This window comes from Muntiacus reevesi, chromosome 12 (assembly GCF_963930625.1).
Source record: "Muntiacus reevesi chromosome 12, mMunRee1.1, whole genome shotgun sequence".
NCBI lineage: Eukaryota > Metazoa > Chordata > Mammalia > Artiodactyla > Cervidae > Muntiacus > Muntiacus reevesi.
Genome location: NC_089260.1, coordinates 55,633,696 through 55,660,946, shown reverse-complemented (window position 1 = coordinate 55,660,946; position 27,251 = coordinate 55,633,696). Strand labels below are relative to the sequence as shown.

Sequence of the window (27,251 nt, the reverse complement as noted above, 5' to 3'; positions counted from 1 at the left end):
TAGAATGGAATACAGTGGAGGGAAGGAGACAAACTGGAAGCTTAGGGCATTTCAGGGACCCTGTGAGGTCCCCAGGGAGTGGGCAAAGAACAGTGTGAAGTCACTGCATATGACTGCAGTGGGAGGAAAGGAACTTACAGGCAGATTTGGTCCATTTCATAGCCGTGCCCATGGCTAGAACTAACAGGCATTCTAACTTTTCAATCCACTTAAAATACAAATTTAGAAATAAGTTAGCTGCCCCTGAAAGGTTCTAGCTGATCCTCAAAGGACTGCTTTTGCTCTGTCTGAAGCAAAAAGACAAATGCTCTGCAAATTTTTTTGCACATTGAACAACTTTTCCCTTTGTCCCGTGGAAAGACAGCTTAATTCCAACAAGCTGCCCTCTTATGAATCACCTTTCAGTGCAGTATATTTTTCTCAGATGTTATGTATTTATCATTAAAAACGACCCTGATGCTGGGAAGGATGGCAGGCAGGAGGAGAAGGGGATGACAGAGGATGAGATTGTTCGATGGCATCACCAACTCCACGGACCTGAGTTTGAGCAAACTTCAGGAGATGGTGAAGGACCGGGAAGCCTGGGGTGCTGCAGTCCATGGGGTTGCAAAGAGTCGGACACCACTGAGCGACTGAACAACAATGTCTTTATGAAGTACACCACTTTCCTGACACATGCAAATGCATTATCTATGTCTTTAATATACAAGCTGTTTTATAGATTGAGTTTTAAAAGGAGCCACAGAATATGTTTGATCACAACCATTTTTCTTATTAAGACAAAAGGGCAGGCAGATTCCTGATGCCCATAGAGGCCGAGGCACTTTACTGTGCAGAATTTCTATTTTCAATGACATGATTTAGCCAGCCAAAATTTAACCCCTGAGAGCCCTTCATTGTCGCAGTCTGTTAGAAATGAGCGTCACTGCTCTGCTAAGAATAGTCCGCAGATGTGCTTTTAAGTAAAGAGGGATTTAAAAATAAATGTATTTGACAAGTTGCTGATCAGAAGCCTATATTTACCACAACCAAATTAGAATGGTGTTGCATAGAAGTTGAAGTGTATCCTGGAAAATTCCTGAGATGTGTTCGGATTTGACCTCCGAAGTCTTTGTCCATGACTTTGGAAAGCTATCTGGGATTCTCTGGGCCACAATGTTTCTTATAACTCAAAGACTTTTCTCCTTATGGTCTTTGACCTCTAACCTCCCACATGGCCAAGCCATTGTCAAGTCCATGTTGTCAGAAATGGCCATTCCTTAGCATAACTCATATTTCTACTATAGCTGCACATGTGGAAAGGAAATTTTTTCAAGATATTTTAGCCAAGCTGCATAGCATGTGGGATCTTAGCCCCCAACCAGGAACTGAACCTGGGCTCCCTGAAGTGAAAACACAGAGTTTTAACCACTGGACCACGAGGGAAGTCCCAAAACTGTTGTTTTTTTTTTTTTTTTTTTTTCCTCAATGCCAAATAGGTAATTCTGCATAGTTATTACAATTGTTTTCAAATAAGATTAGGTAATAAACAGGGACTTCCCTGGTGGTTCAGATAGTAAAGAATCCTCCCGCAATGCAGAAGACCCGATTTGATCCCTGGATTGGGAAGATTCCCTGGAGAAGGAAATGGCAACCCACTCCAGTATTCTTGACTGGAGAGTCCCATGAACAGAGGAGCCTGGTGGGCTACAGTCCATGGGGTTGCAAAGAGTTGGACAAGACTGAGTGACTAAGATTTTCACTCCCACTAAATAATAAACTACATCTCTCTTAGAGTTAGACACAATTTATAATAGGTCAAATTCTTTGGTTTTAGATTTCAGCAACTATTCCAGGCCTCTGAAACAAGGAACATTGTTAAAGCACCAGCATGAAGCAGAATGCCTGGGACAACTCAGTATCAGAAAACATGTTTCTGGTCCCCACTGACTCTCCTCCTGAGCTCTCGGAACTTTAGGCAAGTGGGCAGTTCATCTTGTAAGTTGTCATGCATAAATTCATAATCACAGAATCTGAAAACTGGCCAAACTGAGTCTGCACTTTTAGGGCTAAACCCTCCATCTCTTGTGGGCCTTCATTCTGCAGGAGAATGGAAAAGCATGTGCAGACTTGACAAAACAAATAGAAATAACAGACAGTTTGTGATGCTGTCACATTCAGTTGCAAAACTTTCTGAAAAACAATTAAGCCAAATAAAGTTCCTCTGTACTGAACCACAGAAAAAGAGAGAGAGAAATGGTTCAGACCCATGCTTCTGTGATGGCACATGACTTTTCTTCTCTGAGTTCTACTTCCCCTTGCAAAGTAAAGCTGTTGTACTTGACTGTCTTCAAGGGCCTTTCAAGGTCCACGAGCTGATGGATCCAGACACCACGGTCCCACTGTAGTGCTCCTGAACCAGGCTCTGAGCCCCACAGAGAGCTCTCAGACACATAGAGGCCCTCATTACTTTCACTGCTGTTTCTGCCATATCTAGGTTTCTAAACAAAGGGAAAAAAATCTGTATTTCAAAAATTACGGAATTTGCTCCTTCTGCTCAGAGTTCAATACAGAGATTAACAATTAAATACGTGTTTCTCATGGTAAAAAAAATTCTATAAAGGAAGAAAGTTGTGCATAACAATACTGATAGCAGGATTCTGATATCCAACCTGAATCAAGAGATGATTTTAGCAAGCATGTTATTCAATTTACTATATTAAAAAGGGAGGTTTCTAGCCCCAATCAGATTTAGAAGTGTACATGTGGTTCTTGAATCCAGATTAAGTAGCCATAAGGAGGATGGTCTAAGGATCCTGATCTAATTTCAAGAGTTTATAACACAAGTCCAGAGTTTCTCTTCTTGTAATTAGGTTTCCAGCTACTACATGGTCAATTTTCAGTTCAGCTCAGTCATTCAGTTGTGTCCGACTTTTTGCAACCCCATGGACTGTAGCCACCAGGCTTCCCTGTCCTTCACCAACTCACTGAGCTTGCTCAAACTCATGTCCATCGAGTCAGTGATGCCATCCAACCATCTCATCCTCTGTCATCCCTTTCTCCTTCTGCCTTCAATCTTTCCCAGCATCAGGGTCTTTTCCTATCAGTCGGCTCTTCACATCAGGTGGCCAAAGTATTGGAGTTTCAGCTCAGCATCAGTCCTTCCAATGAATATTCAGGACTGATTTCCTTTAGGATTGACTGGTTGGATCTCCTTGTTATCCAAGAGATTCTCAAGAATCTTCTCCAACACCACAGTTCAAAAGCATCGATTCTTTGACATTCAACTTTCTTTATGGTCCAACTCTCACATCCATACATGACTACTGGGAAAACCATAGCTTTGATTAAACGGATCTTTGTCAGTAAAGTAATTTCTCTGCTTTTTAATATGCTGTCTAAGCTTATAATAGCTTTCCTTCCAAGGAGCAAGCGTCTTTTAATTTCATGGCTGCAGTTACCATCTGCAGTGCTTTTGGAGCCCAAGAAAGTAAAGTCTTTCACTGCTTCCACTATTTCCGCATCTATTTGCCATGAAGAGATAGGACCAAATGCCATGATCTTTGTTTTTTGCATGTTGAGTTTTAAGTCAGCTTTTTCACTCTCTTCTTTTACTTTCATCAAGAGGCTCTTTAGTGCCTTTTCACTTTCTGCCACAAGGGTGATGTCATCTGCATATGTGAGGTTATTGATATTTCTCCCTGTAATCTTGATTCCAGCTTTTACTCTATCCAGTTCAATTTTTTTTTTCTATAAAGAGATCCCATGGGCATGTGTGCTAAGTTACTTCTGTCGTGTCCAACTCTGCAACCGTATGGACTGTAACCCACCAGGCTCCTCTGTCCTTGGGATTCTTCAGGCAAGAGTACTGGAGCTGGTTGCCATGCCCTCCTCCAGGGGATCTTCCCAATGCAGGGACCAAACCCACATCTTTTGTTCTCTTGCACTGTCAGGTGGGTTCTTTACCACTAGAACCACCTGGGAAGCCCCTAGAAATTGCACAAGTCCCCTTAAATCATACATATCCAAGGATATGAACAACATATTATGTGACACCAACTGGGCTAGTTACTATACATACATTGTTTTATTTATTGAAATGCAGTGCTCATACTGGTAAAGATGTAGGCTCTGAAATCAGCTGTCTAGGTCAAATCTGTTATTCACTGTCAAGAAAATGTAGGCATGATAGTTAATCTGTCTATGCTTCAACTTTCTCTTCTATAAAATGGGGATTTCAGATAATACCTGCTTCTTAGGAGAGGATTAAATGAGAGACAGCAAGTCTCCTACATAAGAATGAGCTCTGTTCTGAGAGTCCAGTTTGTTAGCCTAAGTACAAAGTTAGACTAAGTACCCAACTAACACAATCAGCTATATAGTACCATGCTGTAATAGGCTTATAATACTTCTGACACAAATAATACATAAAAAGCAAACAAAAATAATGGAAGCATTTTTAATCTCTCAGCATCATACCTTGGAAAGTACAGTAGTACAGTACAGCAGCTGGCATACGAGAGCTGGGATCAGGTAAACTGGCAAGAAGAGTACCAACTGAAGGAGGGAGAGGAGGTGGGAGGTGGTAGAGCTGAAGGGTCATCAGCAATAGGGGATGGAGGGTAAGCTGTGATGTTACTCACACCCGAGTTTGATGGCTTGGGTTCTGGTTCCTTGCTGGATCCAATTCTAACTATCTCTTGCTTCCAGACACCCTGGGTTTGCAATAAACACACCGTACTCTATACACACTGTGCTCTATATAGTACTGTACAGTACAGTACACAAAACCACAACCACTTGTAGATGATGACAATGTATGCCAGACCCATGAACAAACTTACATCATTGTACATGTGAACACATGTTCATATCTTTGAAAGTTCACAAGGTGAATGTTCATATGTAGGGGAGTTACTACAAACTACAGTGATTAAAGCAAGATTCAAAGAAGATACTCAAGTAAAGTTAGCAAACAAGATGTCTATGTTTAGGAAAATTCATGACTGAGCAAGAATTGTTTTGCATGTGGTTTACAAATCAGCCCAACTGGCAATTTAGACTGAACACAAGTGAGAAATTTTAGAAAGGAAATGTTAAGTGAGTTACAAAGAGCAAGACACATAAATGTGAAGAATCATGGGACCTCCTTTAAAGAAAGTAGGACGGGGTAGAAACAAGATGAATGGATTGAAGCTGGAAAGGTTCAGAGTATACTCATGAGAGAAAATGTGATAACTAGAGCAGCTGAAGAGCAGAGAGAGGCTGGATCCAGCATGGCTCGGTGAGTGGACACCAGGGGCACATTACCTGATGAAGAAAGTTAACTTAGGTCTGAACACAATTCAAAGGGGAACACCTAAAGCAATGCACTAAAATAGCCTTGCGTGTTCAGTGAGCAGTGACTCAGAATGGCCTCCTTCCTGGCCTGAAGGTGAATAAAATATGGAAATAGGAAGAAAAACCCAAAGAGAGGATAAAAAAAGACAGAGGCTTATAAAACAAAAAGCTGAGAAATAAGTTCACCTAAATTAATTTAAAGAAGGAATCAGTGGTCTTCTATGCCAGACCATGTGGCCTAGTACCTTGATAAAGAAAACCCTCTGGAACAAAAACTCATAAAATGTTGGATATAATATTTTAAAATATTGAGCATGGCTGAGTTGGCGAAAAGGTAAGGACAGGAGAATTTACAGGAACAAGAACGCATAACCCAGGAGAGTGAGTATGAAGCCAGTTGACTGAAAGCATCTGCTCATCCCCAAGTTTTAATGAGCCCAAGCATTGAATAGAGCCAAGCAGAGACCCCCATGCAAACCAGAACCTCCAAATGTGGGGAAACCAGAACAGAGAAGTGGTAGGAAGTGGAAGGAATCATTCTGCATAAGGAAAGTTGAATGGCTCATCCTAGACTCTGAGCAGAGAAGCAAATATGATTAAAATGTCCTGGACATGTGCCTTAAATTCACATTACCTATGGGGCTGGAAAATCCTAAAAATTTAATTGAAAGTGCCATGGATTGATTTTTCCCCCAAGCACTTGTCAGAAGGAAACACAGATGCACACTGAATCTGTGCCACACGTAATGCCCACATACAAAATCTCAAGGGACATGAACTCCCTCCCAGTCATAATTCTCTAAACACGCAAGGGAATAAACCACCAAGAGGGAGAGTCAGAAGACCCCAGAAACAGATCTGCTAAGTCGTAGGATATTAGAACAACAAGTCTAAAAAATATGTTTAGTATTTCAAAAACTTAAAGTGTGTTGCAAAAATAAGAGGCAATCAGGTGGAATCAGACCAAATAAAATGTCTAGAAGTGAAACATTAAGAATTCAAAATTAAAAGCTCAATGGATGGATTAAACAGCAGGTGAGATACAACCAAAGATAATCGTTGGGTTGGAAGAGAAATCTGAAGAAATGCAATACAAGAAAACAAAGACACAGAAGGTGTTTTTTAAATGTTAAAATGTGTAGAAGATGGAACTTAAAGGGGCTACCATATACTTAATTGTAGTTCCAAAGAAATCAGCTAAAGGGTAAGAATTATTTGGGTTTAGAGATAGCAATATTTGAAGATGCAATGGCTGAGAATTTTCCGAATTTGATTAAATAGGCATATCTTCATATTCAAGAAGCCTAAAAGTAAACCTTGAACAGAAAAAATAAAAGCAAACTCCTAATGCAACACAGAGACATAGTGAAGCTTTACGACACCAAAGAAACAAAGATGAATAGAGGAATGTAAGCAGACTCATGGAGAGGGAGGAAGGAGAAAAAAGACAGATTAATTACAAATAAATTAGTTTTAGATTAACAGCCCAGCTCTCAAGAACAGAAATGGAAGCCAGACAATGTTAGAATAACATGTTCAAAGTGTGGAGAGAGAAAAAAATCAACCTAGAAGTATATATCAAATAAAATTGTTTTAACAGAACGGCTATATTTGCAGCAACATGGATGAATCTAGAGAGTATCACACTGAGTGAAGTAAGTCAGACAGAGAAGATAAAATATCGTTTGACATTCCTTATATGTGGAATCTAAAAAGAAATGATACAAATGAACTCACTTATAAAACAGAAAGAGACTCTCAGAAAACAAACTTATGGTTGCAGGGGGGTAGGTAAAGTTAGGGGCTTTGGGATGGACATGTACACACTGCTATATTTAAAACAGATATCCAACGAGGACCTACTTTATAGCACAGGGAACTCTGCTCAATGTCATGTTCCCACCTGGATGGGAGTGGGATTTGGAGGAGAATCAGTCAGTTAGTTCAGTTGCTCAGACATGTCTGACTCTTTGCAACCCCATGGACTGCAGCATGCCAGGCTTCCCTGTCAATCACCAACTCCTGGAGCTTGCTCAAAATCATGTCCTTCAAGTCAGTGAAGCCATCCAGCCATCTCATCCTCTGCCGTCCCCTCTCCTGCTCTCAATCTTTCCTAGCATCAGGGTCTTTTCTAAGTAGTCAGCTCTTCACGTCAGGTGGTCAAAGTATTGGAATTTCAGCTTCAACATCAGTTCTTCTAATGAATATTCAAGACTGATTTCCTTTAGGATGGACTGGCTGGATCTCCTTGCAGTCCAAGTGACTCTCAAGAATCTTTTCCAACACCACAATTCAAGTGCATCAGTTCTTCGGCACTCAGCTTTCTTTATAGTCCTGCTCTCACATCCATACATGACTACTAGGAAAACCATAGCTTTGACTAGATGGACCTTTGTTGGCAAAGTAATGTCTCTGCTTTTTAATGTACTGTCTAGGTTTGTCATAGCTTTTCTTCCAAGGAGCAAGAGTCTTTTAATTTCATGGCTGCAGTCACCATCTGCAGTGATTTTGGAGTCCAAGAAAATAAAGTCTGTCACTGTCTCCCCATCTATTTGCCATGAAGTGATAGGATCAGCTGCCATGATCTTAGTTTTTTGAATGTTGAGTTATAAGCCAACTTTTTCACTCTCCTCTCACTTTCATCAAGAGGCTCTTTAGTTCCTCTTCACTTTGTGCCACAAGGGTGGTGTCATCTGTATAAATGAGGTTATTGATATTTCTCCCTGTAGTCTTGATTCCAGCTTGTGCTTCATCCAGCCTGACATTTCACATGATGCAGTCTGCATAGAAGTCAAATGAGCAAGGTGACAATATACAGCCTTGACATACTCCTTTCCCAATTTGGAACTAGTCCATTGTTCCACGTCCGGTTATAATTGACCTGCACACAAATTTCTCAGGAGGCAGATAAGGTTGTCTGGTATTCCCATCTCTTTAAGAATTTTTCACAGTTTGCTGTGATCCACACAGTCAAAGACTTTGGCATAGTCCATAAAGGAGAAGTAGATGCTTTTCTGGAACTCTCTTGATTTTTCAGTGATCCAACTTGATTCCAGCTTGTGCTTCATCTAGCCCAGCATTTCATTTCACATGATGTACTCTGCATATGAGTTAAATAATCAGGGTGACAATATACAGCCTTGACGTACTCCTTGGCAATTTGATCTCTGGTTCCTCTGTCTTTTCTAAACCCAGCTTGAACATCTGGAATTTCATGGTTCATGCACTGTTGATGCCTGACTTGGAGAATTTTGAGCATTACTTTGCTAGTGTGTGAGATGAATGTAATTGTGCTGTAGTTTGAGCTTTCTTTGGCATTGTCTTCTTTGGGACTGGAATGAAAACTGAACTTTTCCAGTCCTGTGGCCCCTGTTGAGTTTTCCAAATTTGCTGGCATATTGAGTGCAACACTTTCACGGCTTCATATTTTAGGATTTGAAATAGCTCAACTGAAATTCCATCACCTCCACCAGCTTTGTTTGTAGTAATGCTTCCTAAGGCCCACTTGACTTTGCTTTCCAGGATGTCTGGCTGTGATCACACCATCGTGTGATCACGATTATCTGGGTCATGAAGATCTTTTTTGTATAGTTCTGTGTATTCTTGCCACCTCTTCTTAATATCTTCTGCTTCTGTTAGGTCCATATCATTTCTGTCTTTTATTTATTCTGTGCCCATCTTTGCATGAAATGTTCCCTTGGTATCTCTAATTTTCTTGAAGAGATCTCTAGTCTTTCCCATTCTATTGTTTTCCTCTATTTCCCCATGGTAACTGCATCAGCGCTATTCCAGGCATTCTTCCGGGTGCATAGATGATCCGCGCAGCACAGAGCCTTGCTAAACAGGCTGCCATTCTGTGTGTACAGTGCTAGTTGCAGAAGCTCAGATCCTCTCACAGAAGATGCCCCACCTGAATGCCCATGAAAATCTTCCAGAGGAAAGTCTCCTTGGGCTGCCTGGGGCTCTGAACCATTTCCATGTGAAGGACTGACTGATCCAGTCAAGTAACAGCGAACTACTGTCCTTGGATCCCCTGTGCTCTTGGACTGTGTCCCCCTGAATCTCCCCACCCCAACACCTGGCTTGGCCCCCATCCCACATCTGCAGCTTTAACCTCAGGATGGCCGAGGTCAGGTAGGCTGCAGGTCCAACTCACCCATCACAGGAGATACCTGCGTCACTGTAAACTGCCCTGGGGACCCAGGCCTGCATGCTCTAGTTGGGTGGTGGGGCCCAATCTTAGCAGGCTTGGTAGCTACTCCAGGGTTTTGGCACTGGGAGGTTATCCAAGAGGTAGATTGAAACAGATCTGCTTTAACTCAAAAAACTTCAGCAAGAATCAGCAATAGTATACTTCCATTGCAATGAACTTGCCCCCAAAAGCTGTATCCACCATCAAACCAGCATCTGTCCAGTAAAAACCAAGCTCACGTCCAGACAGTCCCTTCTGGAAGGGAGTCCTCCAACCAGCCAACAAAATGCCCCCATACTTGGATGGAACGACACCTACAAAGTGTGAGACATTGAGTCTCCAGGGATCAGACCCTCCCAGGAAAGGATACTGTGATTCCCATTTGCATGTTATTGTCAAAAAATTCAGCCGCTCTTCTGTGAAAAATCAGGGGGGAAAATCTAATTTGCATTTACCTCAGAGAAGAAACTGAGCCTTTTCTATCACCCAATTTTTTGAAATAATGGTATAGCCAATCTGGTTGGAAAAATAAAAACCATAAAGGGAGGGTTGAAGTGGGGAATAAAGTCCCTAAGAAAAAAAATACAGAGATGGAGACCTATATTTACCTGGATAGGATCTATATTTACCTGGACAGAATCTGTATGACCTGCCAGTTGGGAGACAATCAAAGCTAATCTATTAAAAGAAATGTGTTAGTGGTTAAAAGGCCAGAGAGCACGGGAGATTAGAAAGCATTTTATGTGGCAAGAGTGTAAAGGGGGAATAACTTAAGCCAGATACACAGTGAAAATCAACTCTGTGTATTATTCCAAGGTTGGATTTGTGGAAAATAAATGGTGTATTCTTACCCCCAGTGCTCTCATTATGCGTTGAGAGGGAAAGAAGCAAAAATAGCAAATGTAAACCAGTTTTCCAAGAAGATTGGCCAAGAAAGAAAGCAAAGAGCAAGGGTAATAGAGAGCTGGAAGCAAAGAGTCTGCTCGACAAGACTCAAGACATTATTGTTTACTCTTAAGTTAGTATCACTATCTACCAGGGTCATTATTCTCTCAGTGCAAATTTGTTAAATGCCGAGAAACATCATCTGTCCTCTACTGTCTAAAAGAAAACCTCATAGTCTTCCCTTCACAGAAGAGAAACTGCTCATCACTCAGCAATCATTTTGCAGCATGCAATAAAATTCAGGAAAGATTTTTTAAAACTGATTTTTTTTAAAATTTTTCAGTGGGTTTTGTCATACATTGACATGAATCAGCCATAGTTACATGTATTCCCCATCCCAATCCCCCCTCCCACCTCCCTCTCCACCCGATTCCTCTGGGTCCTCCCAGCACACCAGGCCCGAGCACTTGTCTCATGCATCCCACCTGGGCTGGTGGTCTGTTTCACCATAGATAATATACATGCTGTTCTTTCGAAACATCCCACCCTCACCTTCTCTCACCTTCTCTTCAAATTATAGTTGCTTTACAACATTGTGTTAGTTTCTGCTGTACAGTGAAATTAATCAGCCATACATATACATTTATTACCCCCTTTAGGACTGACTTCCTGGTGGCTCAGATGGTAAAGAATCTGCCCGCAATGTGAGAGGCCTAGGTTCAATCTCTGGGTCAGGAGGATCGCCTGGAGAAGAAACTGGCAACCCACCCCAATAGTCTTGCCTGGACAATCCCATAGACAGAGGAGCCGGTAGGCTACACCCATGGGGTCACAAAGAGTTGGCCACAACTGAGCGACTGAGCACACACACACACATCAAGAGTATACAGTTATCAATCCCAATCTGCCAACTCTTCCCACCGCTTCCCTTCCCTGTTGGTATCCCCATTCATTTATTCTCTGTCCGTGTTTCTATTTCTGCCATGCAAATAAGATGTCCATCAACAAAGGAATGGAGAAGGCAATGGCGACCCATTCCAGTACTCTTGTCTGGAAAATCCCACGGACGGAGGAGCCTGGTAGACTGCAGTCCATGGGGTCGCTAAGAGTCGGACACGACTGAGTGACTTCACTTTCACTTTTCACTTTCATACCTTGGAGAAGGACATGGTAACCCACTCCAGTGTTCTTGCCTGAAGAATCCCAGGGACAGGGGAGCTTGATGGGCTGCCATCTATGGGGTCGCACAGAGTCAGACACAACTGAAGCGACTTAGCAGCAGCAGCAGCAACAAAGGAATGGATAAAGAAGATGTGGTTCATATATACAATGGAATATGACTCGGCCATAAAAAGGAACAAAATAGGGTCATTTGTAGACACGTTGATGGACCTCGAGCCTGTCATACAGAGTGAAGTAAGTCAGAAAGAGAAAAACTAATATCGTTAACATGTATATGGAGAATCAAGATTTTTTTTCCTTAAGATTTTTTTTTAACCTGTAGGATTTTAAGAAACAGCCAATACTCTCTTTACATTTCCATCTGTGTTTTTCTCTCTAGTGAAAAAATTGGGAGTTTGAGACTGGAGGATTTGAGTCTTCCTAAACATCATTTGGATGCTTAGTTTATTAAACTATTCATTTGGAAGAAGGGTAACATTAGCCCCCACAGTAAACAGCGCCTGTCCATCCAATCCCCCTGATAGGATATCAGGGAATCAGGAAGAGAACCCCACTGAGCTGCCACCCTCACTCCTGAGACTGAGTTGACTGCTGGGACAAAGCTCCCTGATGGGCGAGCTGCCTGTCAACTTTGCTAAAAAGAACAGTAAAAGCAGGAACAGCCAAGCTTGTACAATCTTGCAGTTTCTTTCTTTTTTCAGTGTATTTTTAGGTTGGCAGAAATCAGTTTCCTTTTCTATGCTTTATATATTCCTATTCATAAGCCTGGCATTACCAGATGATGTATTAAACTTTATTTTACTCATAGAAAATAGACACGGCTCTGGAGAAGGGTGACTCAATGAAGGGCTCTTATTCGCAAACACCTGGACTCCTAGCCAGAGAAGAAGATACAGTGCATACAATGAACAATCAATGAAACATAAACCATCTCAGGCAAAATAAAACTTAGGCTGGAAGATCTAAATATTTCTTTTTTAAGTTTCTGATTGAATGGATCTTTGCAATCCACATGAATCCAGGCAAACAAATGCTACTGGAGTTTGATTAGTTAAACCAAAATCTACTCATCCCAGTAGCCTCTAACTCATATGTGAGATGCTTTTAATCAGCAGAGAAATAATGGTTTTAGGGAACAGACTCCAGGTGGGGCTTACTAACTAACACATTTTATTTATTTTTCCCTTATTGGGAATCTTCTTTTTAATGAAATGAGTTTAATTCTTAGTTTTCCGGTTCCTTGCCCACCATTCATCTCCACCACTGAAGATCTTGCATATGAACTACAGTCAGCTGGAATGCAAGGCAGTCAGTCTAGTCAGCCAGACTAGACTAGGGCTAGGGCTAGTCTAGGGCTAATGTTCCTAAAACAAGGATGAGCTGGAGACCAAACATGAATGTTTTATATTCCTCATGACATTATAAGCGACCACAGTGAACCAGCCAGGACAGTCCTATACCAAGAAAATCAGAAAAATCAAGAAATCAGAGAGTGGCCATGCAAGGATACACCATCACATGTGACTCTGAGCAAGGGTCTTACAGACCTGAAACTTTACATTAGGCCTTACATTAAGCTCTTCTTAATGTAAGAGGACTTACATTAAGTCCTCTTCCAATTAAGCTCAGCCCTAAAATCTCTTTTAATGATTTGTTTATTATATAAACAAGAGATGACTTGAACTTCCAGCCATGGTGAGGTTAAGAGCTCAGCAAATCCACTCAAGGAAAAAGAAAGTATAAAGCTGTAAAAAAAAAAAAAAAAACACTTTAGGATTCTGAAAACTGACTAAAGGCAAATAGCAAATTGAAATGAATTTATACTTGAAAATTTTCTGAGCTCCAGGCAAGGGCAGTGGGCGTCTGTGACCTCCTTCACACCAACTGTCCCCATCCTTCCTCCCAGTTCAGAAAGTGAGAACACGGGTGTTACCAGCCTGAGGCTGGAAATGGAAACCATCTGCTTTGGTACCAGAGGGGGCTGACTCAACTTTGGGGGGTGGGGGGTGGGGGGGGGGGAGAAAAAAGTGAGTCCAAATCCCATAGCTCTGTCCACTGTTGCTGGATTCTTAGGTTGTTTGTCTTTCACCAATATATAGTGCTTAAACAAACATCCTTCTATGTATGCTTTTGTTTGAATATCTGATTACTATCTCAGAATAAATCCCCAAAGTCAGACTTAGTTACTCAAAAGTATCTATCACTCTTCTACTGCTGTATAACTCTTCTGTTACTGTGGAATCATTAACTCTGTAGCTTCAAGAAACGCGTGTATTATCTCACAGTTGCTGTAGGCCAAGGGTCTGAGCAACTGGATTCTCTACTCAGCGTTTGCAGACTGCGTTCAAGGTGTCTTCCTTGGTAAAGAATCTGCCTGCAAAGTAGGAGACCAGGGTTCGAACCCTGGCTCTGAAAGATCCCCTTGGAGAAGGGAACGGCTACCCACTCCAGTCTTCTTGCCTGGAGAATTCCATGGACAGGAGAGGCTGGTGGGCTACAGTCCATGGGATCACAAAGAGTCAGACACAACTAAGCAACTAACACTTTCACAACACTTTTCAAGGTGTCTAAGACTACAATCTCATCTGGGGCACAGGGTCCCTTCCAAGTTTAAGGCTGCCGGTGGAGTCCAGTTCCTTGTGATTGTAGGACTGACTTGCAGCAACTAGAGGCCAGCCGCCATTCTCTGTCACATGGTAGGTGACACAGTGTGACAGTTTGCTTCCTCAAGGCCAGCAGGAGGGCATCTGCAGTTGCTTCTCACCACTTACCTCTGGATCCTTAAATAAATGGCTCACCTGACTTGGTCAGGCCCACTGAGGATAAGCTCCCTTTGATTAATTCAAAGCCAACTGACTGGCAACCTTCATTAGCTTGGCAAAATCTTTTCACCTTTGTCAACTATCTAATCCCAAGCATGCTCGCCCATCATACTGACAGCCCCACCCTCACTCAAAGGATGGGACAGTACAGATCTGTAACCCAGGCAGAAGAAAATTGGGGGTGGGGGGTGCTCTTAGAAGTTTGCCCGTCACAACGAGATTTCACATTTGTTAAGATTGTGATTCAAGGGCTTCCCTGGTGGCTCAGTGGTAAAGAATCTACCTGCCAATGAAGGAGACACAGGTTTGATCCCTGGATCATGAAGATCCCCTGAAGAAGGGAATGGCAACCCACTCCAGTATTCTTGCCTGGAGAATCCCATGGATAGAGGAGCCTGGTGGGCTATAGTCCATGGGGTCACAAAGAGTATTACATGACTTAGCAACTAAACAACACAAGTGTAGGATATTTGCTTATAAAATATGAAAATGAAAACCAATTAATAAAGGCCACATTGTGCTTTAAAAAAAATTATGATTTAAATTGTTAAATTTAACCCCATTCCCACTTCACAGCATGCCTGTTTCCCCAACCTATATATATATATATATATATATATAATTATGGATATTTTAATTATTCTTCATCTTTACCAGATATTACTAGCTCAGGCCCTTGGACAGGACACAGCAATAAGAGAACAAATCTTGCATTTTTGATTCATATTAAGATTATTATGGTCTTTGGTAATTTTTACTTTTCCTTTACAGTCTATCTATCCATATGCTTCATTGTTTTCTCTAGGGCTAATTTTCTGTTATTGATCCCTTTGGGTCATCCCATTTTGAATGTCAAGAATATTAACTACTAACAGCCCACATAGCAAGTATTTTCTCCTGATGTGTTTTCTTGTCAATTTGGATACAGTGCTTTGCATCATGCCAAAAAAAAAAAAAAGCTTCACTTTCATAATCAGACCTACAAACCACTAATTGTTCATGGTTTGTTTCCTGTGTTATTTTATTCTCTAACATGTTTTCTTGTGTTTTAATTTCTAAGAATAGAGATGTAAAGGAATCCATTGGAATTTCTAGTTTCTATCTCAGATGACATTTAGGGACTCTATACTGAATGAATCATGTACAAAGCTGAAGTTGCCCATAACACACTGCCTATCAGACTTCTAGTTGTACATAAACCCATTCTTAACCTAAGGTGTCCAGCCAGAACCGTGATGCATCTTTCTCTCAAATGTTGGCCCAGGGGAGTAGACCACATTGTTCTGCTAACAGTTCAGGACACTGGGTGTCAGTTTTTTTTTTTGTTTTTTTTTTTTTCATTTCTTGTTTTTGGGCTACCAAATCATAGCTCTGAGTATTTGAAAAGAAACTGAAGGATGAGATCAGATTTTTTCCAACGTATCTAGTCTTGGTTTTGAGTTTTAGCCCATCTCTAAGCACTAATTTCATGTTACAGTCACTAGTTCCATTTTAACCTGGGACCTAAAAATAGTCTTATTAAAAGAAAAAAAAAAAAAAGAAGAAGAAGAAATCACTTTAAATAACCAAGAAAGTATGCCTTTTAGGTGAAATCACTTCTCCTTGTTGAATTCAAAAGATAATAATGAAATATTGAAATGAAAAGATAATAATGAAATGTTTCCTCGGTAGAAACAAAATCACTTTATGATTTATCTGCTAAAAAAGTAGCCTCAAGTCCCTCCTCCATTTATAGATGAGTAAATCATAATATAAGAATCTAAGTAAGTTCCTTAAGACTTAATTGAAGTCTGGGTATTAAATTTCCTTGTCTAGAAAACAAGAAAGTTAATCTGGCTGATCTCTGAAAGTGAGAGCATTAGTCGCTCAGTCGTGTCTGACTCTTCGTGACCCCATGGACTGTAGCCTGCCAGGCTCCTGTGTCCATGGAATTCTCCAGGCAGCAATAGTGGAGTGGGTAGCCATTCCCTTCTCCAGGAGATCTTCCTGACCCAGGGATCGAACCCAGGTGTCCCGTGTAGAAAGCAGATTCTATATCATCTGCTGATCTCTGAGGTCCTACTCTAATCTAACACCTGGATTCCACTTGGTGTTCAACTCAAGGTTTTCTGTTTTCATCTTTTCTTTGGCCCTTTCGAACTCCCAGTCAAAAGTCTTGCCTTCAGCTGCCTCCCTCTTAATTTCCAGAAACCTACTATGCATGCTTGCAAAACACCTTATTATTATTTCAAAGTCCCTGGCAAAGTCCCCGGCTTTCACATTCCTGGAATTGGTAGCATTCTCCTTCTCAGTTTGCAAACTTGAAATAAGAGCTCTTTTTTCATCATCTTTCTCTCCCCTCCTTATTTCATCATATCCCAGACCAGAATATTTGTCTGTTGCAATATTTGTCTTCTTAACCTTCTTTCAATTCTTTCCATCATATCAGTGCAGTCTCCTAGCATGTCATTTCAGGATCTAATGTTGAAAAATATTTCTCTTCTTTATTTGCTCTGAAGTGAGTAATCCAAAACACTGCCGCGACAATGACGTTCCTGTAGCTTCATATTGCCTAATGAATCAAGAACAGTCTGCACACTCTGGCAGTGTAGCCCTACTACACATAATAAGTCCAGCCTGGCTTCCCAAGTCTTCTCCTCCACTCATGCCCAGGACCTTGTGATTTCCTGAGTACTTCCTGAATATTTTGCTCTGTCCTTGCATTTTTGGTTTAATTTTGAATTCTTATTTTCAGTGTTTAAAATTTCTGTAAATGTCTGAGGTACCTACTTGAGCTAAAACAAGAGGGGAAAGCCATCATTTTTAATCTTTATCCTCATTCCAAAAATTCTATTTCTTTTTCTTGGGGCCAAAAAAAAAAAAAAGATTACATATCAGTGGTGCTAGTAGTAAAGAATCACTGCCAATACAGAAGACACAAGAGCCGAGTGTTTGATCCCTGGGTCAGGAAGATCCCCTCGAGAAGGAAATGGCAACCCACTCCAGTGTTCTTGCCTGGAAAATCCCATGGACAGAGGAGCCTGGCAGGCTATAGTCCATGGGGTCACAAAGAGTTGGACATGACCGAGTAACACACACACACATCAGTGAAATGCAGCAGAATTTTAAGATAAAACATCTTTACAGAAGACACTGAACGTTGGCTGTGTTAGAGGTGGAGGATTCCAGCCCTTAGGACTCTAATCTCCCACTGAAAAAGATCATAAAGGTGACGCATCTCACTAAGGTCACACAGCTGCTCAGGACCGAATTTTTAGTGCCTTCAATGGGTGATATGCCCGGTCCTGGGAATGTGGAAATGAAATGCTTTCTAGAAACACAGTACAGGAGGAGGAGATATGTGGGGACAGATCTGTGTACTCAAGCCGACAGGTGCTGTGATAGAAGCTATGCATTGTTGAGACACAAAGGAGGGGGTAGTCAGCACTCCCTGATGTGACAGGGCAAAGTGGAAGGATTTCATAGATAAGATAACCCCTGAGGCTTAACAGAAAAAGAAAAGTGTACACCGGCGTATGCCAGCAAGCAACCAAGGCAAGCAAAGGCACAAAAGCATGGATTAGATGAAAGCATTTGGGAAAATGAAAACAATTTAGAGAGTCTGGAAGTTAAGGTAAAAGATAAGGCACGTCAAAATTAAAATTAAAAGCAAGCAAGCTCTAAATTGTAAAGGGACTTGTAATACCTTACAAAGGAGTTTGGGACAATGATGACTATTACTACCATTTTTTATTAATGATTATCAATTTCTCATTATAATTAATCAGTTCTATTTATTGATCACTTGCTATGATTGCTAGAATCAAAGGTTAACTCACTTCCCTAAAGTAATATAGCTATTAAGTATTGGAGTCAATGTTGGAATCAGGTCCTCTTGGTTTCAGAACTGAACATGGTTGGATTACACTATAATCTGTCTTTAGTCTGTGGACAATATGGACCATCTGAGTATTTGAAATGAAGAAGAATTAGGATTGGATTCTTGTCTTGGAAGAGTTTTGCAACAATATAAAGTTGCAGTGTCCAATCCAGTAACCACTACATACATTGAAAAATAATAATTTAATAATTAAAAACTCTGTCCGTCAGTTGCAGTAGGCACCTCTCAAGTGCTCAGAAGCCACATGTGACTGATGACTATTGTGGAGATGACACAGGGTGAAGTTCCTGTTCTTACAGAAAGTCTTACTGGACAGCACTGGTCCAGAGGATGCACTGGAGCTTTGTGAGATGGGAATGACAAGCAGTGGACCACCACCCAGGATGGGTGAGAAAGGATCGGAAAAAAGACGAAGGTACAAATTAGCAGAGATGTCAACCAGAGATTCTCCAAGTGTGACTCGCATCTCCCAGTCCATCACCAACCAACACTGGATCTCTGGGAACCTGTTAAAAATGTAGATGCTCAGCATACCCCGGACACATTGAATCAGAAATTCTGAGAATGACACCCAGCCATCTACTCTGTGACAAGCCCTGAAGGGGATTCTGATACTCACCGAAGGGTGATGGACCATTGATTTAGAGGAAGGGACAGATCTCTAAAGTGTGTATAGAAATACAAGCAGCTCTGGCCAAGTGTGGCGTATACAGAGGGAGAACGAATCTAGGCCAACTCAGGTGGGTGGGGAAGGATGGAAGGAGAAGCATGTTCACAGGGAAAAAAGGTAAGGAGCCTGAGTTTGAGTTCTGGAGGGATGTTCAATCATTATGATCCAGTTGGGAGTACCCATCTAGAACTCAGGAGAAAGTACCGGAATGGAGATGCAGATTTAGAGTCATCAGAATTTCTGTGGTATGTTAGCCAGGGATGGATGACTTGATAGGTTGTAAATGCTGAGAGGAGTATCTAGATTTGGGTGCAGTTCTCCACATGCTAGTTCCTTTTTTCTCCTATTGAATGAGGCACCTCAAAGTGCAAATTTGGTCTATTAGATGTGAGTATATTCTACTTTAAAAAAATAAAGAATTAACCTACATTGTTATCCCGAGTCACCATGTGTAGAACGTGTCAAACAGGATACACACGATCCTAACTAGTGTACTGTGGAAAAAGGAGAGGTTTCAGGGCTGACCCCCTTTCTCTGTTCCTGGAGTGTGGCCTTCATCAGGGGAACCAGAAAGAAGGGAGGAGAGACTTTCAGAGGGGTATGGGATGGTGTCCCTGAAAGTTAACAGGGAGAATTTCTAAGAGGAAGTCAAGAGCACTGCCATATCCCAGAGACCAGAAAGAGAAGACCATGGACTTGGCTCATAGGAGGCCATCATGGAACTTAGCAAAGTATTTCTGTAGAGCAACCAGGGACAATCTGGCAAACCAACAAAAGAGAGTGAGCTGGTTGAAACAGAAATAGGAGGTGATGAAATGGGGCAGTGAGGGTAAATTTATGTTTTGTACTGCTCCTTGGATACAAAAGGTCCCTTATATTCTCTGTATCTTACAGAGATTTTGGTGAAAACAGTTCTTGTACTTTCTCTCTCCTAGGACCCTGAAAGGGCTAGCATACATAAATGAGATCATCCCACCAGCTGATGGGGATTCACTGATCTCAGACAACAACTGAGCTCACCTTAATCCTCCCTTCACTGAGGATGGCTTCTTTTCTGATCTTCTTCTTATCCTGCTCATGCTCTTGTCCTGTCCCACATACCCTAATGACATGCCTGAATCCTCAAATCCAGCTCAGGCTTTAAAGCTCGGACCTTCTCTACAAAAATACCACGAGTATTGCTCCCTACGGTTGAGTTGGCCTAAATTAATCCCCAGTGCCCTTCTGGGAAGCAGGTAGGAAAATATTATGGTGCTTATTCTGCAGATGAAAATTGAGATCCTATGATTTGTTCAATATCTTCTTGTTCTTCATGACAATGCAACTATCTCATTTTATTTGTGTTATGAATGTATTCATTCCACATTTTTCCATGAAGGACTCCAGGTAGGGGAGTCTGAAAAAATAAGAGAAGAATGTCAAGACTAGGTGATAAAAGAACACAGATATTCAGCTGTTAAATCTCCACATAATTGGAACAGCTCAGCTGTAAATTTAGCTCTGAGTTTTTGGCAACCAAACAAAAAGGCAGACACCGTCAATTATGCAGTTCTTATTTTCATGAAGGAATAAAAGTGCCAGCTTCTCAGAGAAGCCAGAATCCCCTCCTTGCCTAAGTTCTAAATGAAACTGCATACCTACGTCTTCACAGAGAGGGCATTTCTATAAACAAAGGTAATGCAAGATCTCATATGGCAACTTATAATGCTTTCCTTCAGCAAAACTTCACATAAAACATTCAGTGAAAAACTAACTTCAACACAAGCAAACATACTAATTTACTGATCACTGACAGGCAGTTACCATAAGGATATAAAACCTTACGTCTTGAACAGGATTTCGGTTTTCATGGTTATAGCTAAACACTATGCACTAATTAGCACATATTAATGGAATATGCACCCCCTCCATTAGTGCTAAAAATCTGGTAGCCTTGCTAAGGTCCACACATGTGTATACACACTAAACATACAACACACACACACATGCACATGCACTCTACCATCTTAAGAAAAAAGAGTATAATTTTTTTAAGCATATAAAACTAAAACATCCTTGGGTTTTTAGGAAATGCTAATTGGCTTGAGCAAAATGTCATCTATTATTCTAAGATGTTCCTGGAATAACCATACATTAAGGTGATTGAAATATAGGCAAATTTGGGGGGGGGGGGCATTTCAGTTATAATTAGAGAAGATGCTGAGTAACCATCTCCCCTGACTCGCAGGCACTGATGATCACTAACATTTTTAATTAACCACAGTCTGCCCTGGATGCTAATAAGTCCCCACCAGCATGGCCCCTTCCCCGCACAAGGGCTGACTGAACTGTGCATTCAGTGCTGTGTCCACGTGCCTCGTTAGGTAACCTATACAGGGACATCCAGCCCCTGCATTACCGCAGAGTTCCCAGGGCATTCTTGCTCTTCCAAAACTGGGTATGTGAATGGGGAAACCAGTCTGTTAAAATGCACTTAATGAAGTAAGTCAGAAAGATAAAGAACATTACAGTATACTAACACATATATACGGAATTTAGATAGATGGTGGCGATAACCCTATATGCAAAACAGAAAAAGAGACACAGAAATACAGAACAGACTTTTGAACTCTGGGGGAGAACGTGAGGGTGGGATGTTTTGAAAGAACAGCATGTATATTATCTATGGTGAAACGGACCACCAGCCCAGGTGGGATACATGAGTCAGGTGCTCGGGCCTGGTGCACTGGGAGGACCCTGAGGAGTCGGGTGGGGAGGGAGGTGGGAGGGGGGATCGGGATGGGGAATACATGTAACTATATGGCTGATTCATGTCAATGTATGACAAAACCCACTGAAATGTTGTAAAGTGATTGGCCTCCAACTAATAAAATAATATTAAAAAAAAAAAAAAAAAAATGCACTTAATGATACCTACTGGCCTCAGAGCTCTGAACAAAGCACCGGTTCAGAATATTAAAGAAACAAGCCATTCGCTCTGTCTTCAAGCAATTTAAAATCTGATGAGGGAGACAAAACATACTCACACAAGTTATGCAAGTCAAAACAATAACCTGTGAAAAAGTGAAAAGTGTGAAAGTATAAGTCTCTCAGTCGTGTCCAACCCTTGCATCCCCATGGACTATGGCCCACCAGACTCCTCTGTCCATGGAATTCTCCAGGCAAGAATATTGGAGTGGGTTGCCATGCCCTCCTCCAGGGGATCTCCCCAACCCAACGAATCTGAGTCTCCTGCAATGCAGGCAGGTTCCTTACCACTGAGCCACAGAGAAGTCCTCTGAGATACCAGATAATCAATCATACACAACAGTACAACAATACACAGTAGGAAAGGAGGATGACTTCTGATAAAAGGAAGACTTAAATACTGTGTCCCCAATAGCTGTAGGACACCCAGACACAGAGAGTAACATTAATAGAATTATAGCCATACTGCTTCCAATACCCCAGGGATAGCGGCAGGTGAACCAAATCACACCAGGCACACAGAAATCGCATCCTTGAGAATACGGATTGTCAGACCGATGATTCATGAATTTTAATAAGCTTTGATTTTACTTAGAGTGGTTTTCTCAAGAAAAGATTCCAGGATCACTCTGGTATATTCTGATTCTGTGGCTGGGGGTGGGGGCGGGGGCGGGGGCAGGGGGCGGTAGAGCCCAGAAAAGTGAATTTTCACAAGTCTCACAAGGACAGAGGGAGTTCAAGGACCCCAGTGTGAGGCCCACCACCAAGGGCTTTCATCAGACACCAGCTGCCTGCGAGCTAAGAGGGAAGTCAGCAACAGGTCTTCCCAAACACTGGGAATAAACAGTACAGACATCTATGAGGTTTTCTAGTGCTTCCTGTTTGCCAAGCACTGTGCTAAGAAATGTGCCATAATCATCTTATTTAAAATACCTTTTGACCCCACTTTGCAGGTGAATAAACTATGGCATAAAACTTAAAAAAAAAAAAAGTGGTACAGAGAAAGGGATTGGAATTCTGGAATGACCCCTCCAAAGGTCAAAATACCACTCAAAGCAAGAAACGGGTAGCATTTTAACTGGTGAATTTCATGTTACAAATTATAAACACACATACAAACCTAATAAAGATAAGTATTATTCTATGATTCATTTATTAGGTGGGTACAAAAGTAACTGTGGTTTTGGACCATGAATTTTAAATCAATATAACTAGGCTCAAACACATTTTTATTAATCAAAGTAGGAACCATTACAATCAACACATTTTCACCAAGAAGATGAGTTTTTTTTTTTCTCTGTAGCATAAAAATTCAGGCTTCGGGATTCAGTGAACTTTTGGAAAGCATTTTCTGCATCCTGCTGGTTCTGGAAGCATTTCCCTGCAGAAAATTATCAAGATGCTTGAAGAAGTGGTAGTTGATTGGTGAAAGGTCAGGTGAATATGGCAGATGAGGCAAAACTTCAGAGCCCAATTCGTTCAACTTTTGAAGTGTTGGTTGTGTGACGTGTAGTTGGGCATTGTCTTAAGAAGAACTGAGCCCTTTCTGTTGACCACTGCCGGCTGCAGGCATTGCAGTTTTCAGTACATCTCATTGATTTGCTGAGCATACTTCTCAGATGTAACAGTTTTTGCCAGGATTCAGAAAGCTATAGTGGATCAGACCAGCAACTGACTACCAAATAGTGACCGCGACTCTTTTTTGGTGCAAGTTTGGCTTTGGGAAGTGCTCTGGAATTTCTTCTCAGTCCAACCACTGAGCTGGTCAGTTGTCATATAAAATCCACTTTTCATCACACAACACAATCTGATGGGGAAATGGCTCATTGTTGTTACATAGAATAAGAGAAGATGACATTTCAAAACAATGATTTTTTTTTTATTTGGTCAGCTCATGAGGCATCTGTTTACTGAGCTTTTTCACCTTTCCAATTTGCTTCAAGTGTCAAATGACCATAGAATGGTCGACATTGAGTTCTTCTGCAATTTCTCATGTAGTTGAAAGATGGCTTCAACTACAGCTTCAATGATGGCTCTCAGTTGGTCGTTGTCAACATCCAACGGCCAGCCACTTCACTCCTCACCTTAAGGCTCTCATCTCCTTTGCAAAACTTCTTGAACCACCACTGCATTGTACATTCGTGAACAGTTCCTAGGACAAATGCGTTGTTGATGTTGTGAGTTGTCTCCTCTGCTTCACAACCCATTTTGAACCTGAATAAAAAAATCACTCAAATTTGCTTTTTGTCTAACATCATTTCTATAGTCTAAAACAAATATAAAATAAACAAGTAGTGTCTTGTTATTAGCAAAAAAAAAGAAAGCAACAAATGTGTGTTAAAATGATGCATAACATAACCACATTTATTTAAGAAGTATTCCAGTAACAAATGGCAAAGTTCAACAACAGAAAACTGCAATTACTTTTGCACCAACCTAAAACTAACCAGCAGATTTTACTGGATGATTATATGTTGGTTTTGTAAAAAACAAATCAATTAAATTCTATGAATTTAGAAAGTAGTATAATGTAAATTCAAAGGGTTATAATAAAATGGAATTGTTTGCATTAAATTTGCTACCTAATAATTTTCATTGAATGTATTTTGGTTTCCAAAAAGAGAAGTTTTTATTCTTCTCAGTTTAATAAGCCTCAATTAGATGTATTTGTTCTCTCAGATTAAATAGTATAATAATATTCTGTGAAACCTTATGTCAGGCTGTTATTAATTATCTTTCTTAAAAACAAAAAAAAAAAGAAAACCTTTGCAGATATGAGATCTTTTTTCCACAGGCATTTTGCAGTTGAATCATTATTAGCCCTGTTCAAAAGAAACTCAGAAAACATGAAAAAATTTACTCACATTCTCAAAGCAAATGAACATGAGTGAGAACTGACCATGACATCATCACACATTCTCCAGGTGTGTCTGGGGACCACTTGGGCCCATAGTCAGGAACCCAAACTGTGGACACCGACCTCATCATTCTTTTCATTTTTGTCTGTATTTTTTCTCTTGGAATCATCACTCTTTATTAAATTTCCATAACTTCAAATACAATTTTGTTCAAATAAATTTTATTCTAAGAAATATAATAACCTTAAAATGACTTTGCAACCATTATTTGGGAAACTTAAAAACAAAACAAAACAACTCTTGGTCAAAGAATTCTAAATATAAGCAAACATTACAAAGCCGGCAAGACCCAAGGTGTTATTCAGAGAGTGGTGTGGGACATTAACTTAGTCTGGAAATAGGGTTTCTATTGCAAGCAGTAACAGGAAAGGGGACTGTAAAAGAGACTGAGCCAAACTGTGAAGGGCTTTAGAAAATGATTAAACAAGGTCCTACTCTAGAGCACAAGGACCTACATTCAATATCCTGTGATAAACCATAACGGAAAAGAACATGAAAAAACGTATCTACAGTATATATAATACAGTCTCTTTGCGGTACAGCAGTAACAAACACAACATTGTAATTCAAGTACACTTCGACAGAAAAATTTAAAAATTGGGGTTTCTCTGGTGGTTCAGTAAAGCATCCTCTTGCGAGTGCAGGAGACACAGTTTCTATCCCCGGTCCAGGAAGACCCAGCATATCACGGAGCAGCTGGGTCTGTGCGCCACAACTACTGAGTCAGCGCTGTAGAGCTGGGGAGTCACAACCACTGAAGCCCGTGGGCCTAGAACCCGTGCTCCACAAGAGAAGCCACTGCAATGAGAAGCCCATGCACACAACTAGACAGTCGCCCCAACTCACCGCAACTAGAGAAAACCCACACAGCAGCAAGGACCCAACACATCCAAAAATAAACAAATAAAGATTATTAAAAAATAAAAGCCGAGCTGATCCCTCCTCTCCTACATCACCAGCTGGAAACTAAACAACAACACCCTTCAAAATGGGTCAAAGGTGCAGTCTCAAGGGAAAGTTTTAAAAATACATTAGCTGAACTTCTGAACAGCGGGCAGACTTTCAGAGTGAGTTAGAAATCCCCAGTCGAAGGAGAGCTCCGAGACCAAGCAGAGGTTTGATACAGTTCTTGGAAAGAGAGGCAGCCTGCATGCCCTGGGAGCACAGTGCCTGGAGGAGCAGGAAGGCGAGATGGATGGTCAGCATCTGAAAAGGAGGAAATCTTGAGAATGTCAATCAATCCACTTTGGGGAATGGACAACGTGGATAAACTCTAGAAAGAAGTGTAAGTGTGGATCACTGCAGACCGGGGATAGAAGATGAAATACTGGGAGAAACGAGACACACTGGAATTGATCCACAAAGCTAGAGAAGGTGAATAAACAGCATGTACATTGATGAGACAGTGAGAGCAAGTGAGAAAACTTCTAATTAAAATTTTCAGGAATGAGTTGCAGGATAACATGGAGTCGGACAAGATGGCACCTCCCAAGAATGATCCGAGAGATGCCTTGGTGATGGCACAGATTTAAATTTTTTATTAAAAAAAAAAATTCAAACACATAAGTAGGAGAGACCTGGCAAGTTTGTTGGCAGAAGGAAAGACATTTGGAAAGAAAGATACTAAAGATGGTTGTGGAAAAGAGGATGCAATTAAAAATGTGGGTGGAAAAAATAGCATTTGTGGAAAGAAATAAATTAACCTTACAAACAAGGAAATATTTTCCCAAACAGGAGAAAGAAAAATAGCAGGGAGGTTAGACCTCTGGCGGGTTTCCCAGGTGGCACTAGTGGGAAAGAACCTGCCTCCCAATGCAGGATACCTAAGAGATGCAGGTTAAGGAAGTAGCAACCCACTAGAGTATTCTTGCCTAGGGAATCCCGTGGAGAGAGGAGCCTGGAAGGCTACAGTCCATGGGGTTGCAAAGAGCTGGACATGACTGAAGTGACTGAGCAAGCCTACAGGTTGTTACTTTGTGGCTACAGTGAGTGGAGATTTAACAAGTCAAGGACTCTGAGGTTAAAAGCAGGCACAAGAGGCCAGCACAGATACTGAAATGCATTGAGAACTAGAGATGCTGTCAGGGAACAAGCTCAAGCAGACCCTTACGAGGGGCTGGGGTTGGACTGGCTGTCATAGCAGCAAAGCTAGGGAAGGATGGATACAGTTAGAAAGCAAACTGTGATAAAACAGTATGGACTTCAAGAAAGTCCAAAGAAAGAGTGGCATGTTCAGCAGAGACTCGGGGACTTGTATAGAAGACACCAACTCTCACACACCACATCAGTTTACAGAGATGGAACTTTGTTTTCCATGTCTTAATTCGCCCTGGAGCAGTGATTTTCATTAAGGACGAGGGAAAAGAGAAGTAAGAAATCTTCACCCCAGTCTTTATGGCAACTCAGTTCTTGTTTT

General features: G+C 41.1%; 1 protein-coding gene across 1 annotated transcript in view; it reads left to right on the top strand.

Annotated features, from left to right (window-relative positions):
• XKR4 (XK related 4) overlaps positions 1-27,251 on the top strand; it is a 302,217-nt gene that overhangs the window by 244,459 nt on the left and 30,507 nt on the right. The window lies entirely within an intron of this gene.